Genomic DNA, 13,947 nt, shown 5'->3' with positions numbered 1-13,947 from the left:
ACAAATGACTCAAATAAGCAACAAGGGTAGATCATGAAGCAATTAATTCTAATTAAAGCATGTAGAGGTGAAACTAGTAATTAAGAGACGTTTCCATAACATAATAACTGCATAATCAGTGAATACAAAGACCTAAGAACCCAAAAAGGCCAACTTTCCACAAAGAAGTCCGAGCACGTACTCGTCACCCCGCATACACGGACTACAATTAGTATAGAAGACTCAAATCCTAAGGGGTAATTTTCCCACACGAAGTTATGCAAGATACTTACCACAAAGAAGACAGACCGATACTCTAAAATAAACTTCTCGGGTGAAATGACCTCCGGCCGACTCAAATCTAACCAAAAATAACTTCAAAGTACAATAAAACTCATAAGAAACTATTCTGGATCATAAAACCTCAATGTTTTATAAAAATCTAAAAATCGACCCCCGGGTCCGCACCTTGGAACCCGACAAATTTCATAAAACCCGAACACCCATTCCGATACGATTTCAACCATACTAAAATCATCAAATTTCGATACTATTTCGTCCCTCAAATCATGATTTTTCATTTTGAAATTTTTTTTCAAAAACCACCATTTTTCTCAACTCAAAACACAAATTAAATGATAAAAATAAAGATAAAATCATGGAATATATTAAATTCTAGGTGAAGAATACTTACCCAATCTATTTGCTTGAAAAACCCTCAAAGAAGCTCCCAAAACCGAGGTCTAAAACTTAAAATATGGTAAAAATGGCCAAATCCTCGATTATAAACCTTCTGCCCAGGCGTGACCACACCTGCGACATAATTAGTCGCTTCTACGCAACCGCAGGTGCGCACGTCCAAACTGCACCTGCGCTTCCTCTCGCTTCTGCTCCCCAAAATCTGCTTCTGCGGAGCTGCTGATGCGCACAAATTCTCCGCATTTGCGGAGGCTTCCAAGTCTAGCTCTTCTCGCACCTGCACCTCCATCTTCGCACCTGCGACCATCGCACCTGCGCCCAAGGTCCGCAAGTGCAATTACACTTCACAATCACGAAAACCATTTGAAACTCGTCTGAAATACACTTCGGGCCCTCGGGACCCCGTCCAAGCATACAACTAAGTTCCATAACCTAACACGGACTCGCTCGAGGTCTCAAATCACATCAAACAATGACGAAATTACGAATCGCACCATGAATCGAACTTATGAACTTTCAAATCTTCCAACTTCTAAAACCCGCGCCAAAACCTATCAAATCAACTCGGAATGACATCAAATTTTGCAGGCAAGTCATATTCAACATTACAAATCTACTCCAACTTCCTGAATCAGAATTCGACCTCGATATCAAAAAGTTCACTTCCGGTCAAAATCTCTAAATATTCGACTTTTGCCATTTCAAGCCTAAATCAGCTACAGACCTCAAATTCATAGTCCGGACACGCTTCTATATCCAAAATTTCCCAACGGAGCTAACGGAACCAACAGAACTTCATTCCGGAGTCATCTTCACAAGGTTCTGACTACGGTCAAAATCCTAAGACTTAAGCTTTTGTTTTAGAGACTAAGTATCCCAAATTACTCCGAATCATCTGGTAATTGAATTCAACCATGCACACAAGTCAATGCATATAATACGAAACTGCTTAGGACCTTATGCCACCGAACGGGACATAAATTCTTAAAACGACCGGCCGGGTCGTTACATGGGCCCAACGATTATTTAGTTTTGTTGTTAATATTATTTTCAGATGTCACTCGCTAGCGCATTTAAATCTGCCATGTTGGTTCTGCATATAGTGATATATTATACCTTCGAGGGCTATTTATAATAAGTTGGCCATCCATTTTGGTGAATTAATGTGCAACCCTATCTGTAGGTATTACAACATCCAGATTAGACCATAAATTCATACAATATTTTAGACAAAACAAATATTATGTATCAGATTACAAATAACCCCACATAAGTGGGGGAAGGGGATTGTGCTTGCCGTCATAAGAAAAACTTAGTGAAAAGGTAGATGAAGTTTTTGAATTATAAAATGCAGTACGTTAATGTTGTTTTCATATTTGTAAATCTTAAATACTATATTTACTCTAACTGGTTTGGAAATAAAAGCACTACTTTACTACAAGTGACGGAAGAAAATAATGCAAGTAATTAGGTGGATAAAAAAGATCCAAAAATGTTGAATTTTCCTTGCAATAATACCAAGCACACAATTCAAGATTCAAGTCTAAAATCTACGGTACATCCTAGCTATATACACACTTTATTTCCTCCAAATGTGCTCCATAATTTCCCTCCTAGCTGTATATACACTTGATCTCATGGAAGGTATATACAGTGTTAAATGTACTACATCAAACTCCACTCTAAAGAACAAGTATAGTATGTCTGCAAACCAGTTTCTGCTTTTTTCCTCCTCAAAAGTCAAATAAAGAAACAACAGCAGAACAGTGAAAAATCTGAGTTCTATATATGTAAAATCATCCTCCTTATTCCGGACTTGAGACCAGTTGTGATACAATATAACTCAAACACATGCGAAGTTAAAAGCTTGCCGTTTTTTGGTTCTTAAATCAACGTCAATTAATTTGGGAACGACAAGAATCTTAATATTTTGTCAAATCATTTGTAACATTTATTTTTAATGAATATCTCAGTTGTTCATGCTGTAACCAACTAATGAGCATTATATAACATAAATTCTAATGTTCTTTTGAATCTTCAAAGAAAAAGAAAAAAAAGAAAAGAAAGTGAGTTTAGATAAATGCAACAGAGGGACATAAATGAATCTTACATGATAGTTTGATTGACTTGCTCCGACATTTGAACGCAAATGCTAGATAAAAGTCTGTTACCAGTAGAAATATGTAATTTTAAGAAGTAAACAAAATAATAAAAGCTGCACCATAGGAAAAGTATATATCCGGGATAATAAAACAAAAATGAAATAAAGTTCTTAGTAAATCACCTTATGTCAACAACATCACAGGAAGGCAACCCAAACGATTTTTGATTTTACAGTTGCGGCAAGCATTTTGAAGACCATGCCAGTCTGCATCTAACATCACTTCTTTAACTCCCACGTTTATATACCGAAACAACCAAAAGAAAGAGCTCACTTTTAAAATATCATTTGGTCCTTCTCCAGAGATAATATTTCCTTTATAATGCATTAATTAATCTTCTTCCACAAAGGCTTCTCACTACAGTCAAAACTATGGGTGTTCCCAAATAACTAAGGTATAAGAATATTGTGTGTTAGAAAAAAGTATACACAGTGATACCTAACTTGTCAAAGAAGTGGATCTTTGAAACATGAAATATGTAAACTAAAAATAATAATCAAGACAAAGTTTATCAATAATACCATAAACAAATATGGTATACACGGTATTTCTTGCACTTTTTAAAACACTTGATACTCCATGAACAAAATTTAGCAACTTGTTTTGTCATCTACTTCAAATTAATGTCCTCAACAATCCTTCATAAGTGATGATATGTTATTGTGTTTATCATTTTACAGTATGCTCATTAGGAAAGTAATTTTTTAGCTCATCAATTTGTGAGGAAAAATATAGTCCACTAGCATACTTGATATATGGGGAATACATCACATAAGCAGAAGGTGAGCTATCTATTGTTGGCTTGTGTAGAATTCACAGATGAAGCAACCAATCATTTTTAAGGCATACAAACTTCAAAAACCAGTGCATTTCCGTTTTTCAAATGCTCGGAATATCAAATAACATATCCAGACAAAGAAGCTGGTTAACAAAGACAGTGAAATAACTTTTTAGTTTCAATTTTTTTTTGTATAATAAATGATATATATTCTAAATTTTTATGTCTACCTAATAGCCCATAATAAATACAGTATTATGCTGGGTAAATTGGCTATCAAGTACATGATAAATTGCTCATTTTATAGTAATAAGTTAAGTTACGATCCAATAGTTTATATTTGAGTGCAATTCTTGTCCAATAACATTTTCTATGATGAAGCAGTAAGAAAGTTATGTACTTATTTTGTACTTTTGTTCAAGAATTAAAATATTTTAAGACATAACAGGCCGATAAACTAAATTTACCGAGTATTCCGTCGTATATGTATTCTTTTGCCTTGATAATAAGTACCAACCATATGAAAAATTCACCACAAAATTTTTCTCAACCAATGTACTCCAATTTTTTCTTCTTTTTTTAACATCATGTAGCATAAATTCAGAATCGCAGTATAGGAACAACCACAAAATGAAATAATTTATTCGGATAAATGAGCAAACACTTTATGGCCATCCCTTTACATTTACCTATTTAAAAAAGAGTACTCACATTCTTCTCCCAAGATAGATTTTCAGACAAAGGTAACCAACAATAATATTAAAAAATAAGCACATAGATATAAATCATCTTCTCAAAATCACCCATTTACTACTTTACCCGATTTAAATAATTTTAATTCAACAGTGATTTCGGAAATTGAGAAATTAAGAATAGCAAATGCAGAGGATCTGCAAAAAAGGTGAGAAGATTAAGGCGAAAATAGGAAAAATATAATTCACCTAATAACTATACATGCAACTCACATAAACCGAGCAGGGAGAGGGTAGAGCGAAAAATGGAGGAGTACGTTGAGAAAGCTAGAAAATAAGACAACAGTTCAAATTGAGTTCTGCAAAGACAACATCAAGCAGATCAAAGTAAAGCGAGAGACAAAATCGACAACGATCAACACTGTACTGTGAGAAAATCTGGTTGCTTGCCATGTTTTTAGCAGAGCTACACGTGCTGCTCTGTGCAGATAGTTGTCCATGTGGTGCCATACAAATACAAGCTCTCTAACGCAGCGTAAGCAAGTGAAAACCATCATAATTTACCAAAATATTCTAAGACGACCCTAAGCTCCTCTCTTATCCGTTTCTATAATAGTAGTAATATATCAAGATTCTAATGAATTAATTCAAATAGAATCCAAAGTGTGCTGATGACTCTTTAAAAAGGAGCGGCCATGCGCATTACTAGCGTCTCCTCTCTTTATTTCCTTTTTTCTGGACACTAATAATATTTATTGTATTATCTTTTACATTGTATTAGTCATATGTTTAGTGTACTTATAATTATATTATTTTTAGCTACGTAATTATTTGTATCATAATTAGAGCTTGCTCGAAATTATATTAAAAGTCAATATTGAGTTATTGATAACTTTGTTTCTTTCCCTTTTTCTCTGAAAATACTAATGTTTATTCGTATATTTCTTTTGTATGTCAAACCATGAGAAGCAAATATGGATATATCAGAAAGCAAACTTGGATCAAAGTTTAATTGTAAAAATATTTGCTTAATTTATTCATGTACGACACATACAATATTCAAAGAGAAGAAATATTTCTCTCATTTAAGTATGTGCAAGGCAGATGTTACTACAATTTCTGGTAGTAGTAATCTAATTGAAGGCTCTGGAAGAGCTACTATAACTCTGCCTAGGGAAATAATACTTATCATAGATAATTCAATGTTCTCCTCCAAGTCCAAGAGGAACTTATTGAGTTTTAAAGATATCCGCCGAAATGGATATCATATTGAGACAATAGATGAGAATAATCTTGAATATCTCATCGTTACCAAGAATATCTCTGGCCAGAAAATGGTTATTGAAACATTCTCATCTTTATGTTGTGGCATGTATTAGACAAGACTTAGTGCAATTGAGGCACATTATACCGTAAACCAAAAGATTACTGATTCCAATACTTTTGTACTTTGGCATGATCGAGTGGGACATCCTGGATCAGTCATGATGAGACGAATTATAAAAAATAAAAATGGTCATCCATTAAAGAATTTAAAGATTCTTTTAAATAATGAATTTTCTTTCACTTCTTATTATCAAGGCAAGTTATTTATTATACCATCACCAACAAAGGATGGAATTGAGTCCCCAGCATTTTTGGAATATATATAAGGGAATATTTGTGGGTCTATTCACCCACTTAATGGGTCCTTTAGATGTTTTATGGTCTTAATAGATGCATCTTCTAGATGGTCTCATGTGTGCCTATTGTCATCTCGCAACCTTGCTTTGCAAAATTAATGGCCAAATAATTCGATTACGGGTATAGTTTTTTTGATAATCCAATTAAGTCTATTTAACTTGATAATGTTGCTGAGTTTTATCCCAAGCATTTAATAATTATTGCTTATCAATTGGGATAAAACTGGAACATCATATAGCTCATGTTCACACTCAAAATGGCCTTGCAGAGTCTTTGATTAAACGTCTGCAATTGAAAGCAAGACCATTACTCCTGAAAATAAGGTTACCCACTTCTGTTTGGGGTCATGCCGTTTTGCATGCAGCAATGCTAGTTCGTCTCAGACCGACAAATTATCATAAATATTTTTCGTTGCAATTAGTTTTGGGTCATGAGCTTAATATATCCCATTTAAGAATTTTTGGGTGCGCAGTATATGTGTCTGTAGCACAGCCATATCGCACCAAGATGGATCCCCAAAGAAGGTTAGGAATATATGTTGGGTTTGAATCGCCCTCAATTATTCACTATCTCGAAACATTAATGGAAGATTTGTTCATTGCTCGATTTGCAGATTGTCAATTCGATGAGGCATTTTTTCCAAAATTAGGGGGAGAAAATGGTGAAACCAAACGAGAAAATTTATGAAAAAATCCATCATTGTTTTATCTTGATCAACGTTCCTCTATTTGTGAAAAAGAGATACAAAAGATTATTCATTTGCAGAAAATAGCAAATCAAATGCCAGATGCATTTACGGATCTAAAAAAGATAACAAAATCACATATCCATGTAGAGAATATTCCAATCCGTATTGATGTCCCTGTTAGACTATCTTCTAGTGTCATGGCTAATGAGTCAAAAGCACGCCTAAAACGTGGCAGATCATTGGGTTCTAAGGATCGAAATCCTAAAAAAAGAAAAATAAATGATGAAGATGACATTAGAAAAGAATCTCATAAAGAAATTCACGATTTAACCAATTCTGAGATTTATGAGAAAATCACTGAGCCTGAAACTCAAGAAAATAAGAAACTATCAATAAACCCCTTCGATATTGAGACAAATTTGAATCGATTAGATATAATGGTGGATTATGTCTTTGCATACAATGTTGCATATAGCATTATGCAAGATAATGAGGATCTTGAACCTCAATCTGTTGGAGAATGTCGACAAAGACGTGATTGGCCAAATGGCAAGAAGCAATCCAATCCGAGTGGGATTCAATTGCGAAACATGAAGTTTTTGGGCTTGTAGTCCAAACACCTAATGGTATTAAGCTTGTTGGCTATAAATGGGTTTTTGTACGTAAGAAAAATAAGAAAAATGAGGTACAAAGATATAAGGCACGCCTTGTTGCACAAGAATTTTCACAAAGGCCCGGTGTTGATTATGAAGACACGTATTCTCCTGTTATGGATGTAATAACGTTCTGTTATCTCATTAATTTTGCTGTCCATGAAAATCTTAACATGCATTTAATGTATGTGGTTACAACCTACCTTTATAGCTCACTTGATAATGACATATACATGAAAATTCCTGAAGGATTTAAAATGCCTGATGCACATAATTCAAGTCCCAAAAAATATTTTCAATCAAATTACAAAGATCTTTGTATGATCTAAAGCAATCAGGAAGAATGTGGTATAACCGCCTTAGTGAATATTTATTAAAGGAAGGTTATATAAATGATGCCATTTGTCCATGTATTTTTAGAAAGAAAACAACATCGGAATTTGTTGTACTTGTCGTATGTGTTAATGACATAAACCTTATTGGAACTCCTATAGAACTCCAAAAGGCAATTGATTATTTAAAGAAGGAATTCGAGATGAAAGATCTAAAGACAAAATTATGTCTCAGTTTGCAAATTGAACATTTGGCAAACGAGATTTTTGTTCATTAATATGCCTACATAAAAAAGGTATTGAAACGGTTTTACATGGATGAAGCGCATCCATTAAGTACTTCGATGGTTGTTCGCTCACTTAATGTGAATAAGGATCCATTCTGACCTCAAAAGAAGAATAAAGAGCTTCTTGGTCCTGAAGTACCATATCTTAGTGCAATTGGTGCATTAATGTATCTTGCTAATACAACAAGGCCTGACATAACTTTTTCAGTTAATGTCTTAGCATGATATAGCTCTGCTCCTACAAGGAGACATTCAAATGGAATCAAACACATATTGCGGTATCTAAAAGGGACTATCGATATGAGTTTATTTTATAACAATGATTGCAGTCCCAATCTTATTGGTATGACGATGCTGGGTATTTATCTGACTCACACACGGTTCGATCTCAAACATGCTATGTGTTTACATGTGGAGGCACTGCCAAATCTTGGCAATCGACTAATCAATCAATCATGGCTACTTTATCTAATCATGCTGATATAATTGTTATTCATGAAGAAAGTCGAAAATGTGTATGGTTGAGGTCTATAATATATCTTATTCAAGAAAAATGTAGTTTGAAGTGTGACAAACTACCCAGAATTTTGTGTGAAGACAATGCAGCATGCATAGCCCAATTGAAGGGAGGACTCATAAAAGGAGATAGGACAAAGCACATTTCACTAAAGTTATTTTTCACACATGATCTTTAAAAAAATGGTGATATCAATATGCAACAAATTCGTTCAAGTGATAATATGGCTGATTTGTTTACCAAATCTCTACCGACGTTAACCTTCAAGAAGCTAGTGTACAAGATTGGGATGCGCATGCTCAAGGTTGTGAATTGATGCTCTCATCAGGGGGCGTTAATACGCGTTGTACTCTTTTCCCCATACAAGATTTTGTCCTACTGAGTTTTCCTTGCAATATTTTTGACGAGGCAACCAAAAGGCGTAATGTTAGATATGTGTGCTCTTTTTCTTTCAATAGAATTGTTTTTCACTGGGTTTTATTTTAGTTAAGGTTTTAACGAGGCACATTACCTATTGAATAGATATTCAGGGGGGGTGTTATAAATGGAATTATATTTAAGGTGAATGTCTATATTTTAGAGATTTTAGGGTTTGTTACATTGTGGCTAAGTCACTTTTTCGCTATAAATAGGGGGTTCTATTCCATTGTAATTCATCCAAAAATCAATAAGAATTCTATCTCTCTCTCTTTTCTCTGCAATATTCTTCTTTTCCTTTGTTGTTTTATTTCAAAAAGAAAGTACTCTTAATAATATTTCTATTTAAGGTAGGGGTAGGGCAGGGTTGGAGAGGATGGGTGGGTGTGGTGGGGATAGGGGTAGAGGTGGGACGGGTGGGTGTCACGACCCAAAATCTAGCCCGTCGTGATGGCGCCTATCGTGAAACTAGGCAAGCCGATATTTCTAAAACACTTTCAACATTTAACATAAATGAATTAAGACATTTAAAAGAATCGGAGTTTTTCATAAAACGTGGTAAAACTGTGATGACCCAAAATATCATCTTTAAATTTAATAAGTAATTCTGTATTCTAAGACCTCAAAAAGCACCATTTATCATTCCTCGACTTGCGTGCACAGTCCGTACAATTTTTCGGAAAGTTTTTATGTGAAAAATGGATTAAAATAGGAAATAGAGCTTTAAAACTCAACTAACTTTGGTCAACATTTTGAGCAAACGGACCTGGATCAGTGTTTTAAAAATTCCAATAGATCCGTATCATGATTTGGGACTTGGGTGTATGCCCGGAATCGAATTCCAAGGTCCCTAACCTGAGTTATAAAATTTTGGTGAAAAATTAAAAGCTTGAAAGCTTAATAATTTCTAAGAAATTATTGATGTTGGATTTATTAACCTCGGGTCCGTATTTTAGTTTCGGAGCCCGGTATAGGTCCACTATAATATTAATGACTTGTCTGCCAAATTAGGTGAGAATCCGAGTTGATTTGATGTGATTCGGACGCCCGGTTGTAAAAATATATGTTTTAAAGTTTTCTTGAAAATTTCCTTTGATTGGATATCTGATTCGTAGTTCTAGGTGCTATTTTGGCAATTTGATCGCGCGAGCAGGTTCGTATGATGTTTTAGAACTTTTGTGCATGTTTGTTTTGGATCCCCGAGGGCTCGGGTGAGTTTCGGATAAACTACGTGATGATTTCGGACTTAGAAAATCTGATTTTCTGTAGACTTCAAGCTTCTGGTGTGTTCTTCTTCACGTTCGCGAAGGTACTCTCGCGAACGCGAAGAGCAAATTGGACTGGCATGTTTTGTGCTTCGCGTTCGCGACATAGTGAACGTGTTCGCGAAGGCTTGAGGTTCAAAGCTTTGCCTTCGCGATAGAAGCCTCGCGTTCGCGAAGGGAAAGAGACTGGCCAGGAAAAATTAGCCTTCGTGTTCGCGAAGGGCATCTCGCGTTTACGAAGGCCAAACCAGGCATGCATCGCGTTCGCGAGGTAGCCCTCGCGTTTGCGAAGAATAAAATTTGACAGCACATAATTGTGCTTTGCGAACGCGAGGCACTGACCGCGTTCGCGAAGGGTAAAAATCCAAGAAACAGAACGTAAGTTCTGGAAATGGGGTTTCGACCCATTTTTGAGCTCAGGTAAGGCGATATTTGGGTGATTTTTACGGAAAAATATTGGGGTAAGTGTTTCTTATCCTATATTGATTATATTTCATGATTTCATACTCATTTTTATCATGAATCCGTGAAATTTTGGAAGAAAAATCAGATTTTTATAAAATCTTCCAAAAATAAAAAATTAAGATTTGAAGGTCCATTTGATATCGGAATTGGACAAATTTTGTATGGTTGAACTCGTATCGGAACGGGTGTTCGTGTTTCGTGAGTTTTTTCGGAATTTGAGATGTGGGTCCCACTGTCGAATATTTTAATGAATTTTGAAGTTTTATCCGGAAAATTTGTAAATTCATATGGAATTATGATTCGTATTGAATATATCAAATTGTTTGTGAATAGATTTGAAGCTTTCGGAGGCAAATTTAAAAGGAAAAGCTGTGGTTGAATAATTGATTTGAATTCGCAAAGCGAGGTAAGTGTCGGGGTTAACCTTGACTTGAGGGAGTAGAAACCTTAAATTATTTGTTATGTGAAATGCATGTGAGCGACGTATAGGCGAGGTGACGAGTATCTATATGTTATCAAATTAATTGTTTGCCTGCTTACTTGTAAAATCATAAATTATTTTTAATCATAAATTAATTATTATAATAATTATTTCTCTCTTATTCTTTGTCAAATATTAATTCTTGAATTCCTGCATTAATTGTTACATGCTATTTGAATTAAGTGATTTAATTGTTATTTGACATTTAGCATATTAAATATTAAACTGCCTATTTTCTCCCTGATTTCTATAATAATTTGCTATTTGTCATTGTTTGTTTGATAATTAAAGCATAATTGTTGTATACTTGTTGTCTTATAATTTTATATTAATTGTTGCATTTATTGGGGAAATGTCTTCTATAAGAATTGATTGAAATGGATATATTGGAGGATCGGGTTGCACGCCGCACAGACTTATTAAAAGTTAATATTGGAGGATCGGGTTGCAGGCCGTCACAAACTAATGAAAAGTTAATATTGGAGGATCGGGTTGCACGCCGCAACAGACTTATTAAAAGTTAATATTGGAGGATCAGGTTGCACGCCGCAACAAACTTATTGAAAAGTCAATATTGGGGGATCGGATTGCACGCCGCAATAGACTTATTAAAAAGTCAATATTGGGGGATCGGATTGCACGCCGCATCAGACTTATTTAAAAGTCTATATATATACTTGATTGAAATAAATATATGACAGACTTGATTAAAATGAATATATTGGAGGAGCGGGTTGCACGCCGCAACATAACCGAATGTGAATATATTGTGAGAGCGGGTTGCACGCTGTAACAGAATTGAATGTGAATATATTGTGAAAGCGGGTTGTACGTTGCAACATACTTAATGGAAATGATAATTGGTTATGACTGCTGAGTTGGCTTCAATTATTATAAATGAGTTACCTGATTTATTTCTATTATTTGTTGTTGTTATTAATATTGCATACAGGTTAATGTGAGTGAACCGCCTTAGCCTCGTCACTACTTCGTCGAGTTTAGGCTCGGCACTTACCAGTACATGGGGTCGGTTGTACTGATACTACACTCTGCACTTCTTTTGCAGATTTTGGAGTTGGTCCCAGCGGCGTACCATAGACTTGCTCGAATTTCAGCTACCAGAGGATACTTGAGGTATAACTATATGGCATCCGCAGTTCTGAAGTCCCCATCTATTGTACTTTAGCTATATGTTTATTTCCAGACAGCTACATTTTATTTAAACCTTTATTTATTTTTATTCTAGAGGCTCGTGCACTTGTAACACTAATTCTGGGATGGTATTTAGACACCGTTATTTTTATGGATTATTTTACCATATTTCAAACTTTGCTTCCGCATTTGTTTCTTGATTATTAATAATTTAAAGATTGTTTAAAAATTGGTTAATATTATTCTAACGTTGGCTTGCCTAGCAAGTGAAATTTTAGGCGCCATCATGGTCCGAAGGTGAGAATTTTGGGTCGTGACAAACACCCAAAACATAAGTGCGGAAAAATAGCCCGACATCGAGGTGTCACTGAGTCATGAGAATCTAGATATCCAGTCTAATACAACAGTGTCTAAGTATCAATACAGAAAAGAAAGAAAGCATAGAAGGAAAGAAAAGGTCTGCGGACGCCGGCAGCTACCTCGTAGTCTCCGATACTCGATCGCGCACGAACTCAACGACATCTGTGATCAAACACACCTGGATGTGCACATGAAGTGCAGGGTGTAGCATGAGTACAACCAACTCAGCAAGTAACAGAAATAAATAAGGAATTGAGAAGGTAGTGACGAGCTATACAACTACAATTCAATTTCAATAATTCCAGCAAAGAATAGACATGCTTTCAAATTCGGCAATTTAAGTCAAATCAGTTTTATACAGTTAAAGTGCAGGTACTCCGGATATAGAATCTTTTAGAAATTTCACAACAATGACAGATAGCAACTAAGTGCACCAACAAATGAAAGCAAGTACTGCCTCTTAGGGCAACAGTTACTCAACTCGTCACAACAGCTCAATCACTCGCCTCTCAGCCCTCAGTACTCACACTCAATAGGTACCTGCGCTCACTGGGGGTGTGCAGACTCCAGAGGGGCTCCTTCAGACCAAGCACTATATCGCTCCAGCGTGCAGCCCGATCCCATATAAATAGCTATAAGGCTCGTTGCGGCGTGCAAACCGATCCATATATACATCCCTAAGGCACATTGTGGTGTGCAACCCGATCCATATATACAGCCCTAAGGCTCGTTTCTGCGTGCAGCCCGATCCATATATACATATAGCTTACAACTCGCCAATCGGGCCCGAACTCAGTCTCTAACCTCTCTTGTCTCTCGGGCTCTCATAAATCATAAAGATCAGCCCAAACAAAGATAACATAGTGTATCAACAAGAATCAAGAAGAGACTGAGATATGATACGCAAGTAAAATCATGATTGAGTACAAGACAGCAATTAGCAAATACTTCAATAAGTACGCGACCATCATATAACATAAGCATGATTTCTAACATGATTTGTAGTAAAATTTCTATAACACAGGGAGGACAGGTAATTAACAATAGGCTATTCGAATTTACAGTCTCACGGGGCGGACCAAATCACAATCCCTCACGATGCGCGCCCACACGCTCATCACCTAGCATGTACGTCACCTCTGAAATAGTCACATCATACCAAAAAATCGGGGTTTCATACCCTCAGGACCAGATTTAAGACTGTTACTTACCTCAAACCGCGCAAAAATCCTACTCCGCAATGCATTTGCCCCTCGAATCACTCTTCAAATGCCCCGAATCTAGCCACAAGCAGTACGTGATAATTAATATAGGCTAAAGGAATCAATTCCACAAAA

The sequence above is a fragment of the Nicotiana tomentosiformis genome, chromosome 9 (assembly GCF_000390325.3).
Source record: "Nicotiana tomentosiformis chromosome 9, ASM39032v3, whole genome shotgun sequence".
Classification (NCBI taxonomy): domain Eukaryota; kingdom Viridiplantae; phylum Streptophyta; class Magnoliopsida; order Solanales; family Solanaceae; genus Nicotiana; species Nicotiana tomentosiformis.
Note: the sequence above shows the minus strand (reverse complement) of the source record.